The following is a 16,016-nucleotide window of genomic DNA, read 5'->3' on the forward strand; positions in this document are numbered from 1 at the left end:
AAGTATATATACATGGTGATTACGATCTTTCTATTTTATAAGTTTATTGACTGAGAAGGAAACCTATGAGGCTGACGGTGACCTTTGTTGTTCAGATCCATGGAAGTCCTTTAAGAGGACCTGTCATTCCCAGAGGTGGAAGGGCAGCCATCAATATGCGGAATTTATCCCTCAACAGGCCTTTGTGTTTGAAGCATTCTGCGCAGAGAGGCCTTATGTCCATGTAATAGATTTTAAATATTGATGTGCTGCGTGTCTGAGCTGGAACAGTTCAAAGGTCAGGACACAGAGGTAGAGGGCATAATTCTCCCTGTCATGGTTATGTCTCAGGCATGCTAGACAGAGTTGGGGTCTTAGAAAATACGGGAAATGAGTAAGATAACGGGAGTGTCTGGCAGAGGTGTAGGACAGCTTCCTGTCTTCTCTCTCAGTGCTCCTGGTGTTTCCCCTTCTGCACTAATGTAAGTGTTTACTCTTGGGGCTGAAGATGATGGTGTGGACAGTTCAGTGAGCTGCCCTGCTGCCAGCTGACCAAACGGCCGCCAACATCATACATCTCTTTTTCTGAAAAAAGAAAAGCCTAAGGTGTCCTTCCTTCTGTAGTTATGCGGTTACCAGCTGTCTTTACAGAGCACTATAAGGCACGTCAGCTGGCTGGCTGGTCCTCAGGAGCCCATGGCCCCCCGTCCCATGCACTGACTTCCGTAAGAGCCAGTGCAGCAGTTCTAAGCAGACACTTAGGCAATTGCTCCTGGTGTGCCCCTGAACGACAGCTTCTTCTTCCAGTCCTTACCTTTAACAGATAGTGTGGCTCCCAACTCATCCTCCGTAACCCACTTCTTTACATGTGGTATGTCTCACATGTATACAGGGCAAGCTTGTGTTTTCATCTAAACTTAAAGTACATTAGAAATGATACGTAAAATAACCCGGCCTTAATTCTAAAATAATTTTTAAAAAGATTTGCATTATGTTTTATAATTATGTGAATTATTGCAATTATCAAAAATTTGTACCTTTAATTTATGAATAATAATAGATTACTCTTTTTCTTTTCTTACAGCTTTTACTTTGAGACACCATGGAAAACTTAGAGGTGCACATGGAGAAGACATGACCACAGAATGGAAACAGCACAGAAGCATCGGTGCCTGCAGCTAATCCTGGAGCTAAGTTTTGAGTTTGACACGATACAGGGGCTGGAGGAATGAACTAGTATTCCTCTCCTTCCTCACCCTCGCCTTCCACAGAATCCACACCAATCTCTTCATACTCCTTCTCTAGGGCAGCCATATCCTCACGGGCCTCAGAGAACTCTCCCTCCTCCATGCCCTCACTCACATACCAGTGCACGAAGGCATGCTTGGCCTACATCAGATCAAACGTGTAATCTAGGCAAGCCCAGGCCTCAGCAATGGCTGAGCATGCACACAGTTCTCTGAACCTTGGCCAGGTCGCCACGAGGTACCACAGAGGGAGGCTGGTAATTAATGCCAACCTTGAAGCCAGTGGGGCACCAGTCCACAAACTGGATGTTGCAGTTGGTCTTGATGGTGGCAATGGCAGCATTGACATCCTTGGGAACCACATCACCAAGGTACAGCAGGCAGCAAGCCATCACATTTCACCATCTGGTTGGTTGGCTCAAAGCAGGCATTGGTGATCTCTGCTACAGAAAGCTGCTCATGGTAGGCTTTCTCAGCAGGGATGACAGGGGCATAAATGGCCAGAGGGAAGTGGATGTGAGGGTAGGGCACCAGGTTGGTCTGGAATTCTGTCAGATACAGGGCCCCATTCAATCTGAGGGAAGCAGTGATGGAAGACACAATCTGGCTAATAAGGTGGCTAAGGTTAGTGTAGGTTGGGCGCCCAATGTCGATGGAATTGTAGGGCTCAACCACAGCGTGGAAACCTGGGGGCTAGGTAAATGGAGAACTCCAGCTTCGACTTCTTTCTGTAATCAACAGAGAGCCACTCCATCAGCAGAGAGGTGAGCCTAGAGCCAGTTCCCTCACCAAAGCTGTGGAAAACCAAGAGACCTGTGCACTGGTCAACCAGTCTGTGTATTCTGTCCAAGGCAAGGTCAATGATCTCCTTGCCAATGGTGTAGTGGCCACGGGCACAGCTATTGGTAGCATCTTCCTTGAGTGTGATGAGCTGCTCTGGGTAGAAGAGCTGGTGGTAGGTGCCAGTGCGAACTTCAGCAATAACTGTGGGTTCCAGGTCTACAAACACTGCCCGGGGCATGTGCTTGCCAGCTCCTGTCCCACTGAAGAAGAAGTCAGATCCTCCGCCATTGGTCTTGTCACTTGACATCTGGCCATCAGGCTCCCAGCAGGCATTGCTGATCTGGACACCAGCCTGGCCAACGTGGATGGAAATGAACTCACACATGATAGCTACGGGTTAGAAGATGAGGGTGATAGATGGAGACACCGGGTCCCGGTTACCCTTCCTGACAGCTAAGAGTTGAGGTAAACAATGTAATCTTCTCCCTTTATTTTTTTTTTAAGTCTGGCACATTACAGTTGAAAACGTCAACTCTGGTCAAGGCTCTGTGGAAATTAGTGGAGACGTGAACATCAGGTGCTTCAGTATCAGGAAGTGACTTGAATCATATAATCTCCATGGTAACAGCCTTGGTGCTTACATCAAAGAGCCACCTCTTACTCACACGCCACCACAGTTCTGACTAGTGCTTGGGCCTCAAACTGTTCTCCTACTTAGGGACCTTCAGGCTGGTCATTAGCTTCCATTTAAGGATGCTAATCAGTGAAATTACTGCTCCCAGTCTTGGTGCTGGCAGAGAAACAGAGCACTTTGTATAAAGAGGAGGTAGTTTTAGAAGTATTTAGAACTATCCCATGCATTCTCAACCTCTTAATCAGTTACACAGAAAATGAATGTTTCAACATGATCATTACATACACAAACACACGGACACAGACAGACACACACACACACACAGGCATACATACACAGATACGGATATAGATAGACAGACAAACATATACATACATGCATGGACACAGACTCAGATACACAAAACAGCCCCACACATACACACCCACACACATACACCCCCCCACACACACACCCACACACACACCCCCACACACACAGACCCACACACATACACACCCACACACATACACACCCACACACATACACACCCACACACATACACACCCACACACATACACACCCACACACATACACACCCACACACATACACACCCACACACATACACACCCACACACATACACACCCACACAATACACCCACACACACCCACACACATACACACCCACACACATACACACCCACACACATACACCCACACACACCCACACACATACACACCCACACACATACATACCCACACACATACACCCACATACACACCCACACACATGCACCCACATACACACCCACACACATACACACCCACACACATACACCCACATACACACCCACACACATACACACCCACACACATACACGCCCCTACACATACATGCCCCCACACATACACACCCACACACATACTCCTGGGCTTTGTAGTAAGCTCTAGGCCAGCTGGGACTACAGGGTAAGAAAACCGTTTTGTCCGTGTGTTGTGTGACCTCCCCTTGCTTTCACCACCCTTACTCCATCTTGCTCTCACTCATCGAGTTCACTAGACCATATGCTTGGTTTCCCCCAGTAGCCACAATGTGAGGAGCACACTACATGCTCCATCATGGTGCATTTTAAGATAATACTTGGATCATGCCAAAAAGTTCGTATCCCCAAGGCACAGCGTTGTGTAACAGGTCTCACGACATGAGAGCTGAGTCCATTTACTGAGAAATCACCCCGGTTGTTGGGTCCTGCCAGCCTTGTGAGGATTGGAACTGTGTAGAGGGAACAGTAACTGGCTGAACCTGTGGCTAGAGCTGTGTCCTGAGCCCCAGCATCCTCTGAGACTGCAGACTCACGTGGGAGCTCACCCCGCTCTGGCACGGCAAGGCGAGCTCAGGGGTTTGCTTGGCACTTTGCAATAAAATCCAAACTTAACTGCAGGGCTGTCTCAGTAGATCTATTCCAGGGCTGAAATTAATCTACCAGCCTTTCTTCCCACTTCACAGACAAATCCCTGGGCCTTATTCTGTTGTGGAAACTGATATTCGGATTAAGCAAAGCCAGGGCTGACGTGGTGAGGGGGACACACACACAACTTAGTGCCCGAAGCTGCTCTGAGCTCCTCCCCACTCCTGCTCCTGTAGAAATGGGATTCCCCGTGTGCCGGGCAGTTCATTTATTTGCCTGTGGTTCTTGGGCATAACTTAACCTTGGTAAGTCACCACACGAATACAGCTGTTCATTGCCCTGGCCTCTTCTCCACAGTGACAGCCACCTCTTCTGAATAAACAAAAGTAGAACTGTACCAATGTGTGTGGCCTGGGGCTGGCTAGCTGACCATGAGCAGGAAGATCTGACTACATAGCTTCTTTTTAACAATATTCAGTGACTGACGACCTCCTCTTTGTCAGTCACTGTGCTAGGGATCGGAGATACAAACATGGTACAATCAACACCTTAAAGCTTTCCAAACCCAAGAGGAGCCCACAGGAGGGACTCGCAGCAGAGCACCATACAGTATGAACAGGTCTACCCAGGAGGCTGTGTGGGCAGCCAAGACAACCACTTGACAGGGAAGGTGAAGTCCGTTCTCTAAACTGTGGGGGTATGAACCGGGCTGGCTACAAAGAAGTGCCAGCCCAAGGTGGGCAGGAACACTTGACACACAATAGACGACACACACAAAGGATACAGATGCTGGACCTCAGGTGCAGTCAAGTTCTATGAACCACACAGAGGCAGGGAGCAGGCCCCAGGGGCTGGGCAAGAACACAGGAAGCAGCCATTCATGACTCGGACTCATGACTAAAGCACGATGAATCTATGCACAGTGACCCTTGGCAAGGTGCGAATACTATGGAATTAGCATAAAGCATCTTTTTCTTTAGTAGATGTTTTATAAAATTCCTGATTTAGAAATGCTTGGCATTGTGTGTGCAAAAACCATTTAATACTTGTGGCTGCCTCATTGGGACCTCCTCGTTTCATATGATCACAGCCCGGGGTAGAGGCCTATGTGGACGAGAAGGATGGAGTAGAGGGAAAGGGCCCTCGGGACTTGGAGAAGCAAAGATGAGCCTCTTTATAATGATGGCTTTAGTTATTAATCCCATGTAGTAAATATAACTCACTAGACAGTGAAATGCCCTTTTATTTATAAACGCAGTGTACTATTATACACACTATAGATCTTTAAGGTAAGTTTTTAACTCTTCAAGGATGTAATCATCTTGAAATTAAAAATAAAATCCAGTTTATATTTAGGGTGGTTAAAATTTTCTAGATTTTATGTTGATGCCTGCACAACACAAATCTAACAATGGAACTCAACTGTACATGTAAATGACTATAATGGGAAACTGTGTGTGTGTACGTGTGTGTGTGTGCTTGCGCGCACGCGTGTGTGTAATCAAAGTAAAAAAAATACAGAAGTTACACTTAGAAAGAGATTTGCTTTTTGTATAGAGCAAAGCATTGGTGACCTTTGGTAACCTGTGCTTTCACTAGAGTACCAACATCCCGTTGCACACACTGCTACCAATGACTGGCTACCCTGAGAGAGGCCAATTATACAACTATATCGTTTGACACCAGGAACATTCTCACTTTAAAAAGAGGAATACCTACTCAGAGAAAAAATATCACTATACACAAAATTGGAAGATCTTACATAGAGGTTATTGTTATTACTCTGGTGCCAAATGGTATTTTAAATTATTTACATCATTAAATATATTTATGATACCCATAGATTTGTATCTCTAGAATTGAAAAACTGGGACATGTTAAAAAATTATTTCTTAAAAACAACTCTGCTAGATTAGTGAGATGGCTCAGTGGTTAAAAGCACTTGCTAACCTGGATCCTCAGTGGGGGAAGAGAACAGGCTCCAGAAAGTGCCCTCTGATCTCCACATGTGTGTCTAATTCACATAATTCACACACACACACACACACACACACACACGCGCACACACACACCTCTATTGCACGTGGACGAAACATGGATCTGTAAGGTAACTGTGCTATGCTTACCTGAGTACACACCCACTCTATTAGCAGAGTCATTGCAGGAAGCCATCAGTTACAAAGTAATGATAAAGAAAAGACAAAAACCAAAACAACAACAAAACCAATGGAACCCAAGAAACAAAACCTAAAATATTTAGAAGAGCATAAGTTGAACCACCAAAGACGAAACTATTTTCTTATTTCTGTGACATCCAGGTTCTGATCATCTACAAACGTACACGTATTTTCACCAATAAAAGGGTTATCCTGGGAGTGAGGAGCTGGGTGGCTGTGGACCGAGCACACCCATCCTATCCATCCACCTACTAAGGACCTACCGTGGGCAGGCATAATTAGTCGTTATATGGAAAACATAGACTATTGTCCCAGAATGTAAATAAAAAGTTAAACAAAAGTCTGTGTGTGTGTGTGTGTGTGTGTGTGTGTGTGTGTGTGTGTAAACACATGTAGTATAAATCACATAAAATAAAATTAGGTCCCATTATTACTATCATAGTTCCTTTACTCTAAAGCATAAACACCCGGCATACACCATCTTCAGCCCTGGGATCACAGGATTTCAAGCTATTTCTTTACTACACCCTAGGTCATATTCACTCAGCACAGAAAAGTCGACAATTTCATTGTTTGGACATTTCTTGTGAGCTTTTCATAACAATGGCAACAGTGTTGGGGGTGGGGAGAGGCAGAGCAATTATTAATTACTAATAGTTAAGGAACATCATCAGGCAATTTGCAACATCTAAAAATCCAGGGAAAATCCCACAGACTTCCTTTCCTTATGCAAAGCAGACCAGCACATTTAGTGCCTAGGCAAGTGTCCGGGCAAACGTCTGAGGGATATGACCATGACTAAAGCCCAACAGAGCTTCATTTCTGGGAGCTCTTGGGGATGTATTGTGACTTCACCCTAACATGGACACGTGACACACGGCACAGCTGCCAACTTTATTTCACTTGTAAAGGGTCAGCCGGGCGCCAAGCAAAGGCTCCCGCTCGCTTTGTCTGAATGGATAATTTTGTCCAGAGAAATCACTTTGCTACGAGCTTTTATGTGACGAGTTCTCTATGACGGAACACCATACTAAAACAGCACAGGGAACAGAGCGCATGGGCAAAGCATTTACAGCTCTGAATTATGCTCAGGGGTAAACATTATTACTTAGAGAATAAACACCATGAAATTACTGATTATCTGTCCTTTTCAGAAATTACTCCAAGTGAAGAGTAATCAAATGTAATACAAACACTTGTATTACAAACTACTTGTAGCCTAGCCACACGAGACGGTAACACCGAGCCGAGATCCGTACCTGCCTAGCTCCCATATTTTAAACTAAGAATCTTAGTAAAATGTGTTTCCATTTAATGCTCTGCTATTATCATTAGCACACAGTTAATACTTTATATAGAATGGATAGCTTTATCTTCAAAGCTGTTTATAGGCTGCTAATAACTGAGACCCCAAAGACCTCAATTTCCATAAGAAGGAGGCAAGGCTACACGCACTCAGGTATACAAACCACAGCCATGAAGACAAAGGCTCTAAGAACTCATAATCTCTTCTTTTTGGATTTGGTCAGGGATGGCTGGCTAATTGGAGGAACTCATGAAAGCTCCGTACAATCCAATTAGCACTTCAGTGCAATTAAGTGCTAGAGACTTCCCTATTCTACAGAGACAGGCTTTGATCTCCCAGTGAAAAGTGTCCTTCCTTAAAGCTGCGGTTTTGATTTTTTCCCTCAGTAATTAGTGCTAATTGTAAACCCAAGCCTGACCTGCTATAAACAGAGTGTTTTACTGCGTTTGACACAAGGACCCTAAATCAGTGCTCTCTTTTGTCTATATTGTACTTGCTTATTAGACGCCTGGTTATTTTGCTCATCGTTTGATGCACAATGGGTAAGTACACAGTAAAGTCAGCTGAGACAAACACTGAGAGGAAGAGCTGCCTGGGTATTTTCACTGATGTCTTTAAGCCCAGTTACCACAAACGTAGTTGATTGAATTTCATTTAAGGAATATACTGTAGTTTTTCTACACAAAGAATGACTATTCAAAGGCAGTTTCTAAAGAGGTTTAGTGACCCTTGTATGTTTGGGAAATAAAAACAAAAGAAGAAAATGGTCTTTTCATGGGAACAAAGAATTGCACACTGAACACAGCAACTGCAAAAGTCTGCTTTTTAAAAAGACCTTCTTATAACAATATCTGTTAAATTAACTCATTGTTGGGATTCATAAAAATGAACTGAATTGTAGGCCAAAGACTGTGTAGAGCAATAAGATACATCCACAGGTAAATGAGAAGCTGCAAAATATAAACTCCTGGAGCCTCGCTAAGGTCAGATCCTGTGAAACCAGCAGGCAGTTCCCATGCAAATGCAAAGCAGCTGGGTGCTGGCTGGGTGGGCATTTTCTCCCTCAGACATGGGTGCTGGCTGGGTGGGCATTTTCTCCCTCAGACAGTTTTAGATCTACACCATCTCACTGCTCAGCAAATGCTGGCTTCATTGAAAAAAAAAAAGTATCACAAATGGAGCTAGGCCTACCTAGCCCATGAGACGCTGACAGCAGACCCTGAATTAGGACTGATTTAGTGGTCTGAAGTAGTAGTCTAGAGTGTCCAGACATGCGATTGTTACAGGAAAAATATATCTAAATACATACATTACACAGAAAATGCAAAGACGTTGCTTAGCACCACTGAGAAGCAGGTAGAGATTTCCCTTGAGAGAGGGGAAAAAAACCAAACCAAACCAGACCCTAGAAACATATGTTAACCAAGGACAACCTGGCTAAATGAGACTAAAATAATCCAACAGTAGGAGGGACACAAGAGGTTTCCCTCACGTTAGCTCTTTCTCAGAGGAGAGAAGCGCTGCACAGACCGGCTAAGCTGTGTTCTTGGGACCAGTCTGACTTGGAAGCATGACAAGACTAGGAGCCAATTTGCCTTGTCTATACTACACACCCTTCCTGGGGCCTCTCGAGTTTGCACTTCCTCCCTCCACCCCTTAGCTTCTCTCCCCTTTCTATACACAGTAACGTAAGTCAAAGTGGTGGGTGCTGCTCGGGTGCATTTACAACAGGGACAGCCTCACCAATGCTGATTAGGAAGATGGACTTTTCTAAGTCCCCATGGTGACAGTAACAAGAAACTCAGGACTACACCTCAATCAATGGCTCTGTAGGTCTTAGAGACCACGATGAATGATGTAGATAAGTAAGTTTATATCCCTTTACAGAGAGCTTGCAGCCCCTGCACTAGTTCCCACATGCTATACCTGTAATACCTTATCTCAGACGCACCCCAAACTCAGTAGAAATAATGACAAAGTATCAATGCTTTCTGTTACTGGAGATGTAACTGGAGATCCCTCTCTGTGATGGATTCCAATCTCTGCATTCCCTGTATCATGTGACCACCTATTAATTCATGAGATCTCAGGTCTTACATGTTTCGGTGACGAGCTGAGACGGGAACAGTCCAAACATAACAGAACAATTTAGAGGGCAAACTAGGTTTTATTTTATTATCTCCCCCAATGTTGCTGAGTTACACTTAAAAATAAAACTCGAACACACATCAGGCAATGCTCTGATTGGACTTCACATTTCAAGTCTATAATAACTTGGGTGTCATGGAGGAAAAGACATAGCAAAACCAAGGGCAACAGTTTCCAGAGAACCAAGCCATTCTCTCACGTAGGTATCCTTGTGTCGCTATATGGGGATGGGGATGGGGATGGGGAGGCTGGGCCTCAGAGAGATGAGGAAGCTTGTTTCACAGTGAAGGCTGCGGGAGGCAAAGCCCCACCGCGTGCAGGTGTCCCCGCTTTCAGCCCCCCAAGCCATGTCTACCTGAGGGAGCCCCGGAGAAAGTCAACGCTTATTCCCAAGAACAAAGTAAACCGAGGAGTAAGCACAAACACCGCCTGGATCATGGCGAGGGCAGGGCAATTTCTTCTCATCTGAAAAGGCAATCTAGCCACTTCTTTCCGAGTAGACACATCTGTTACTCTTGATAAACTATTCATAAATATGGAAAGCGCTGGACGGGCCACACTTACACCAGGCCCATGAAAAAGCAGTTGGAGAAATTTAGTCTTGATTTTAAATAAATGTGATGAATCGTTACAAAAATTCATTGAACCACAACAAACTTCTCTTAATACAAGATGTACTCAAGATGTCTGCAATTTGTCCAGTCACTGAGAAATACATCAAAATGGCCTAGGAGCAAGCATGGAGAAGGATTGCTGGAGGAAAAGCAGTGTGTCTCTGCATCAGAAAGGCCAGTGAGGGTTCTCTCGAGAGCCTGGATACAACTCTGATCGGCTAGTCACTGCTCCCCACCAACAGGGCAAAGCACGTCAAAGCAGTAAACGGGAAGGAGGAAGATGTTGAGAAATTCAGACGCAGAGGACCACCAAAGCACCATGAGTTTGAAGATCCTCTCAACACTGACTCAGGAAAGAAGGTGGCTTACATCAGGAGAAATTTAATCCAGACCTCGATTAGGAAAAGGTGTTACTGGAAACCAGGCACACCACGGAAAATGCAGCCTGACAGGAAAAGCCTGCCAACTCCCCAGGCCCTTGCTGGAGGTGGTGGATAGTGTGGCTGGATGGCCGTCTGTACCGCACTAGGTCTGGTGGGTACAGCATGTCTGAGCCGCCTAGAAGCTCCCAGTGTGTGGGTGGTATGCTTTGCTCTAAGCGGTTTGCCTTGGAGAATACAAAGTGTCTTAAAAGCCTCCAGGGCTACGGTGACAGCTCAGCTGCTCTGATGCTCACAGGGCAAGCATAAGGATGTAACTTGGGCCTGTGATGGCCATGTGAGAGGCCAGGCACAGCGCAGGTGCCAGCACTTGGCAGCACTGAGGGGGCAGAGACCCGAGGACCCAGGGGCTGGCCAGACTCAGTGTGCTCAGGGTCACTGAGGATCTTGTCAGCCACTTGATGTCGAGCTCAGGCCTCTGCATATGGGAGTAAGCACGCACACACACACACACACACACACACACACACACACACACTCACACACACACACACTCACACACACGCACACACACACAAGCACACACACACACACACACACACACACACACACACACACACACACACACACACACACACACACACGTGTGTACTCGCTTTCCAGAAAAAATTTTGAGCATTTCAATTAAGCAGAAACCCATTTATGGAACACTGAAAGACATGGCATTTCTTCTTCGAATTTCCAAAAGAATATTCAGAAGTTGAAATCTTAAAAGTTATTCATTGGCACAAGCAGGTGAATAAAATTAAATCATTTCAGATGCTAAAAATATTTTTCCCCTTAAGATCAAAGTTTGTGCTCTAATTTCCTTCAGCTGATCCTGTCTCAGGGCTGTTGGAGCTTGTGCTCCCTGAACTGAGCTCCAGACGAATGATCCAGGCAAGCGAGCCAGCACGTTTGAAGAATACCGCTGTAATTTAAACTCCTCCTTGATCTTCCCCCAAAGCATGGTAGAGAATCGAATCTCCATAAAGCCTTCTAACCCAATTTGAACAGTGTAATACGGACAGCAGGGAATAAATGGGTTTGATCAATTATGAATTTATAGGATATGTTAGTAAGCTGTTCAGACATACTCCTGCAATTCAGTATTTTGAACATTAATGCCATGCTACCTCGTTTTAAAATGCTGCATTTCAGAAAAATCTCGCTAAGGCATATTTGCATATTTGGAAATCTAATTAACCCAAGCATATCTTAAGGCTTTCAAGAAAGAACAGACAATAACATTTTTGTCAGCTGAATGTTTGCTTGAGGCTATGTAAGAATTTTATCATCTGGCATAATTTAACCCTTTAGTTCTTTTTTGTTTTTTATGTAATGGCTGTCCAATCAGGGACCGGGACAGATGGAGGCTTCCCTTCATTCGGGATAAAGACTTCAAAAGGAAAACTCACCTAAAAGGCTGTGCTGTGCTACTTGTAAATCCTAGCACCCAGGCAGGAGGCTTCTTCTGAGTTGTGGGCCAGTCTGGACTACTCAGTGAAACCCTGTCTAAAAGCAACCAGAGTCTACCTAGGAGCGCAGGGGTGACTGTCTCCAACCTCACCTGAGACCCTCTTCTCCCTTTCTTCGCCTTTCCCCCTCAATCCTTGAATTAGAGTTCAAGGGTTTCCATCACAGTGCAGATATTGCAACATGCCCTCAAGCTTTGTGGGAAACATTCAAAAGGCCAGGTGCTCAGAAACAGCACTGGCCAATCTGGCCCCACAGCTGCCTTCCCTCCCCTTAGTTTCCTAGTGGGCCGAGAGGTTCAGGGCTGCTCTAGCAGAGGGCTGGAGTTTAGTTCCCAGCACCCAGGTCAGGAAGCTTACACCTGCCGGTAAGTCCTGCTCTGGGGTGATCTGACCCCCCTTCTGGCCTTTGAAGGCAACTGCACTCTCAGGACAAAAACATAAATAAGAATAAAAATAGATCTTTTTAAAGGGGGGCAACATGAGCATAACGTAAATGTGTTTGCACACATCAGGTTCCTGTGAAAACCACTGGACAGCCAGAGAAAGCTGCAGCACAGTAGGTCAAGCAAGTCAGACCGTCACACAGCACAGGAAATGGCTTTCTGCGCCTTCATTTCTCCAGTGTGGCATGACCTGGGAGTGAACCAGATTCATCCAAATCTGTGGGTTCAGTCTTTCTGTCTGATTGCAGATAACCCTCCCGCTGACTGTCACTTCACCATCACCTTCTTTAACTGTTAACTAGCATACAAAGTAATGTGTTTCTACATTTGGTTTTGGTTGGTCCTACCCCGCCTCCCCACTTGCTGGCCCCACTTCTCCCTTGCAGCCTTCTCCCTCCAGCACTCGCTGTGCCTGTCATGCCACCCACAAGGCACTTCCTTTAAGCCTTTCCTTGTTCATCTGCCTCTTAACAGATGAACTCTTCATAAGCTGCACTCACTCTCACTCTCTAACACACACACACACACGCACACACACGCACGTATACAGTCAGAAGCCAGCATCCACACAACTTCCTGATTTAACTCCCACAAATAGCCCTGCTGTTTTGTGTATTTATACACTGGTAGTAGTATGTAATTATTAAGTATGTGACTGTTCAGGTTTTGATCATTTGTTCCTGATTCTATTCTCCCATCTACTCTGTGTGCAGTGCAGTGAGTTTTAAAAACATGTCTGCTGGGCTGGTGAGTGGCTCAGTAGAGAAAAGCACTTGTTGCCCTGCCTGATGTCAGCTCCAGGGCCCACACAGTGGGAGGAGAAGACAGACTCCTCAACGTTGTCCTCTGATCTTCACACAGCCATTATGGGAAGCCCTTCACCCACAGTGAAACAATGTAATAAAAAATTTTGAAAAGCACGTATGTCACCTCATAACAGAGGTCACTATAAATAATATTTTATTGTTGTATTAAAGATCAAAGAAAGGGCAGAGGACAGAGTCAATTGTGTTTTAGTGGATAAGTGAAATAAATGTTTGTATACATTTCCTGCTACTATGAATCTGTTGGTAAAACCCTTGGTTTCCATGGCTGTTGGTGCTTGAGGCTGTCATCTACTTACAGTCTTGCAACTCTCTCATTGTCACCTCCTCCAAAAGGTCCCCCTCATCTCTGGTACAGGGCTTATTACCTCACACTGCAATTCTGTTTACTTACAGCCCTCATTTGCTGTATTTTGAGCAATTTCGAACCTTCTTTGTATAAGCATTAAGATTCTGAATGTGTAGCAGACTGCCTAAAACAGGGGCGGTGCCCAGAAATTTAAGAGAAGAACAAAGGAATGTCATTTTTGCCCATTGTCCCCCACAGCTTGAGGGTAGTGCTTTTGCAGAACGGGTACTTAAAAAGCACTTCCTGGATGAAGAAAACAGTGGGCATCTGAGGGGCAAGAAGACAGCTTGCAAGGCTGTGTCTTGAAAGGTCAAAGTCCTTGCCTAAATAGCATAATATGTACCCTATAGAAATCTGAGAAGGAAGCTGACTGTGCTAGCCTGTGTAAAGGGCAGCTTTCTGATTCAGTGGGTCAACTGATGAGCCTTCCAGCCAGGGGCCCAGCTATCTCATCCTGAGTGCCTTCAAAGATTTAGATGTAGAAAACAATGTGTTATAATCAAGAAATTCCTGTAGTGTAAAAACAGGTTCTTTGCAATTTCACCCCTCTCCCATTTCTAGATTATGTGAATGGAGAAACTGGTCAGTACTGAAAAAGTAACGCAGTGTCTGTTCGCCATTAATAGTCTGATTGGCTCCTCACCTTCCCCTTTAGAAACCCTTCCCCACAGGACCCATTATATTCCAAAACATTTTGCATTTCTTTACAGAGTTTTAATAATTTTTGATGCTGCCTCTTAAAGGGTAGAAATTCATCAAATAAACAGTTTAATAAAAGCTTATACAATGTCAAACATAACAAAGAGTTCATCCCTAAGTTTCCTAAGTCCTTAGTATCACGTGAGTTTTACAGCACACCTGGCTAGCAAGCTGTGCTCGCCTGTGCCTGTTTCATGTGCTTCCTCCACACGTGGTGTTTGAAGGGCCCTGTCCCACTCTCTGCACAATGGCTCACTGTGCGTTGTACAGATGCAACATTCAGCTGCATCTCTCGCTAGCTTGTGGCTGGACCTTTGGGCCAGGAGACTGTCTAGGGCATGCCCTGTCTTAGTATTCTGCAAACCTCATCATAGGACCTAGGTATACCACAGCAGAGCAAAGCTACTCAGAAAGCCGTGTGCTGAAACGGTTACCACTGCTCCCGGCTACCTCAAGTTCACAGTTGATCTCTGGTCATGTCTGCTCTCAAAGTGTTATGTGCTGCCTGCGTAAGCTTTGCTCAAAATATACCCTTGAATCTCTTCTCTATTTCTCAAATATGATTTATATAATTTATTACCACAATTTTGAATTCCAGTTCTAGGTTTCTAAGTGTAACTCCTGTTAACTTACTGTAATCTCCAAACTAAGTATGGCTTTAATTCTGCCACCTACACGTGTAATAATGAAAATGCAGACCAGAATCTGTTGTGAGCACTAGGGCAGAATCCTGATGGTCTCCAATCAGAGGCCCCTGTGCTTTATGAGGGAGGATCACAAGTGCCTGATTATCACGGCAGACAAAAATCTTACCTATTGATAAAGACAGAAATTTGTGAAGCTGAGCTAAAGCCAATCCTAACATGATAATGATTGTATCCATTCACATCTTTTAGCCTGTGTGGGTTAATAATTTATCACAGAATGAAATTTTATCACTTTGGATATTTACAAAACAAACAAAAAGTCATAACTAACATTTACTACCCTAGCTTATCATTACAGGATAGTGTGTGTGTGTGTATGTGTGTGTGTGTGTGTGTAAAGTGACTTTGACTTTTTGCCTGTCATTCACGTGTTTACCATCACCCTCAGCTCTCACTGGGACTTTTAAAGCTTGAGTAACTGGAGCGGAGGAGTTAGCTCCATTGTAAGCTGCTGGCCTTGCAAGACTGAGAACTGAGACCAACCCACAGCAAAAACCTGGCCACAGCAGGTACACAACCTGTAGCTGCCAGGACTAAGGAGGAACGAGGAATGGGCAAGACAGGAGGTGGGCAGCAGTCTCAAGGTTGATACCAAGGACGGCCTGCACACACAGCATATGCACACACACACACACACACACACACACACACCCTGTGGTAACTGACTACAGCATTCGTTCCTGTAGGGTACAGATCGGAGCCTAAGAAATGCAGAGGACTGAGCCCAGAGGACTCAGGCAGATGTGACCTGCAACAAGGGATAGCAAGTGACCTGACAGGAAGAGGTGCAGCTCAGCCACAGGGCTGCTCTGGCATGAG

At 45.0% G+C, this 16,016-nt stretch overlaps 1 protein-coding gene and 1 pseudogene across 5 annotated transcripts in view; both read right to left on the bottom strand.

Moving 5' to 3' along the window:
* Fbxl17 (F-box and leucine-rich repeat protein 17) overlaps positions 1–16,016 on the bottom strand; it is a 426,384-nt gene that overhangs the window by 93,014 nt on the left and 317,354 nt on the right. The gene's annotated exons all lie outside the window — the stretch shown is intronic.
* LOC148003873 (tubulin alpha-1B chain pseudogene) lies at positions 1,129–2,474 on the bottom strand (annotated as a pseudogene).

The sequence above is a fragment of the Rattus norvegicus genome, chromosome 9 (genome assembly GCF_021556685.1).
Source record: "Rattus norvegicus strain SHRSP/BbbUtx chromosome 9, alternate assembly SHRSP_T2T, whole genome shotgun sequence".
Lineage (NCBI taxonomy): Eukaryota > Metazoa > Chordata > Mammalia > Rodentia > Muridae > Rattus > Rattus norvegicus.